This window comes from Sinohyriopsis cumingii, chromosome 14, assembly GCF_028554795.1.
Source record: "Sinohyriopsis cumingii isolate HCF-2022 chromosome 14, ASM2855479v2, whole genome shotgun sequence".
Lineage (NCBI taxonomy): Eukaryota > Metazoa > Mollusca > Bivalvia > Unionida > Unionidae > Sinohyriopsis > Sinohyriopsis cumingii.
The window spans coordinates 36,828,138-36,831,361 of NC_142974.1; positions in this window are offsets into that span (position 1 = coordinate 36,828,138).

Here is a 3,224-nt window from a genome sequence, read left to right on the forward strand (position 1 = left end):
ACTTAATTGATTATAAAAAGACTTCATGAAATAAGTGTTCGTGAAATAATTTCTTTTTTAATCATGATATTTCATAGATGAATTAAACAGTATTTCAACACAAGACGTTTACACACAATGAAGTAAGCAATGTGCTTTTAGGATCCACATATGAACAAAAGCGTATATTGGGGCAATATAAATATGCAGTCTAAAGTAATATAAAATTTAAAATATATCAACATTGTTTATTTAATGAAATCCTTAATATACTAATTTAATTATATCCTTCCATCTAGATAGTTTTTAATATGATTGCTCTTTCACCATATAATGAAAACCATTTCTGATGGATAATGCGAATGCAATTAAATACATAGACATTATTTCTTGATAAAATAGTACTGTAGACATATGTGCTGAACACAATATAGCCATTATTCCTCGATAAAATAGTATTATAAAAATATATACTATGCAATGCTGCATATCTTGAGCTGAGACGCATCAGCTCAATTCGCTAATATCTTTCAGTTGATGCCACTAAAACACTTGTGTGTTCATTAGTACTTTCAAGACTGGACTATTGTAACTCAATTCCGTCTGGTTCATCTCAATATCTGCTCCAGAAACTTCCAAAAGTTCAAAACACAGCTGTTCGGATCATACTTAAAGTATCACGATCAGAGCACACCTCTCCGCTGCTCTGTACCCTACACTGGCTATCCATTCGATCCAGAATCAAACACAAAATTTGTTCTCTGTGCTACGTTTCACTGTCAGACTCTAGTCCAACATACCTATCCGACCTCACCCAAGTGTACACACCAGCAAGATACTTACGCTCCTCTTCTGACAATCATATACTCATTATTCCAAGTATGAAAACAAAGTCATATGGACAGCGTTCTTTTGCATAACAGGGCCCAGCAGCGTGGAATGAATTGCCCACTGAACTTAGACACAAAGACATAGTGATCACATTCAAGAGGGGTCTCAAAACTCACTTATTTCAACTGCAAGAACAAACTCATCAGTGCCAAAACATACAGTTCATTCACTACTGAGTGTAAGTAGTTTAACTATCGCTAATATATGTTGACATAGGAAGGACCAGTTATGCGAAACCTTTATATACTAATTAGAGGTTTATCAAACGTAACCGATACACCCTGGAGAAAACAGTGGAATGAAAGAAAGAACACTGTCACAGAATTAGGCACAAAAAACAGCCTGGTTTTGCCTTATAACTATTTGACCATTTTTCGTTGTATATGCAAAAACGTTATCTAGGGTGAATACGTGTATTTTCAGGTAAGCGACTAACATGTACCTCGCCGGAATTTACTTGTGACAAGGGACATTAATAACATGATATGCACGGGTATTTTACACTGACTATTGCTCACTCCCCCTTGGATTTAAGTCAGATCAATTTCTAAACCGACACTGGTCTTTTTGGATCACGTCAAGGAGTGTACGCTCTCCATTATTCTCCAGCCATAGGGCTGATTGTGATTGTGACTGTGACTATGACTAGAGTTGACCCGAGATGTCTAGAGCTATCTGAAGTTGTTTAAAGCTGTCTGGAGCTTCCAGAGTATTTAAGGCTGCGTGCTGTCGATACGTATGTATGTATGTACGTATGTCTGAGCCAGGGACGTAGACGTAGCTAATTCAAAAGGGGTATGTATGCTGTCTGTACGTGTATACGTATGACTGTACATGTGGTTGATCCATGAAGGGTGGGAGCGGTCGATAAAAATGTTGGCCAACCCAAGGAATCGTGCGACTGTACGAGGGGTCTAGAAGCATACGCTTGGTCCAATTGTTGTTCCAATTGGGTGCATTTGTATGTTCATAAGATTATTGTGAATCTTAGTTGTGTTCAGAAGATTATTTTGAATCTTAGTTGTGTTCATAACATTAATTTGAATCTTAGTTGTGTTCATAAGATTATTTTGAATCTTAGTTGTGTTCCAAGAGATTATGTGAATCTCATAGTTTATGACATTATTTTGAAACACATTTGAATATCATAAGATTATTTTGAATCTTAATCGGAGTCCATACTTGAGATTATGTGAATCTCTCTTGTAGTGTATAATACTGTGTGAAACCTATATGCAGTCCATGAGGTTTCTTGGATCTGTATTTCATATTGAATTCATATCCTTGGTTTATTTTCAATGTGTGAATGTTTGTGTAGAGTGAGTGGGTCAATCGTATGTTGAGAGTTTGAGAGAATCGTTGTATTTTTACACCATATATTTTTCTTTATTAATTCATTTCATAAATTTCACACATTGTGTTTGTCTTATTCATTTAGTCCAAAAACCCACCCTGTTTTCTATCTGCGACAATGGTGTCAAACGTGGAATCTTTGGATTAAGTGAAATATCATCATCTTGTTTGTGAAAGTCTACACTTATTGTTTATATTCGAGTGTGACCTTCTTGATAATATAATCTTCAAGTAGGTTTTTATTTCGTTTAGTTGTTCTAGGTATGTGGGTCTAGTATAAATACATATTCATTTTGTTTGGTTGCCTTCATCAGGAATATTAGGTTAGTTTCTTTTGTAAAATTAAATTTGTTATATTACTATTAATCATGTCATCCCTTAAGGACTTGGTCGCCTTAGGCAAAAAACTTGGGTATGAGGGAGAAAGTTTAAGGGAATTTAATAAGGAAGAACAAGCCCGGAAGAGGGATGAAAGGGCAAAGGCGAGAGAATTTGAAAGGGAATTAGAAAGGGTAGAAAGGGAAGCTGAGAAGGAAAAGATCGAACTAGAAAAACAGGCCGAAAAGGAAAGGATAGAATGGGAAAGGGGAGCTGAGAAGGAGAAGATAGAGTTAGAAAAACAAGCAAGGTTAGAAGCTTTGGAGATAGAAGAAAAATTAAGGCAACGAGATGATGAACGTAAGGTAGAGTTAGCAACAGCTAGAAAAGAGAACACGATTCTGCCTCTAGTAAATTAAAGGGTCCCAAATGACCCCCCTTTGACGATGAAAAAGATAATATGGATAGTTATCTTCATCGGTTTGAGCGGTATGCCGAGAACCAGAAGTGGAGTCGAAATGAATGGGCACTGCATCTCATTGCTGTATTAAAAGGTAATGCGCCGGATGTGTGCTCGCGATTTCCTAGAGACGATGTGTTCAAATACGACATCCTGAAGGAAGTACTTTTCAAAAGGTACGAGCTCACTGAACAGGGTTTCCGTAAAAAGTTCAGGTATAGAA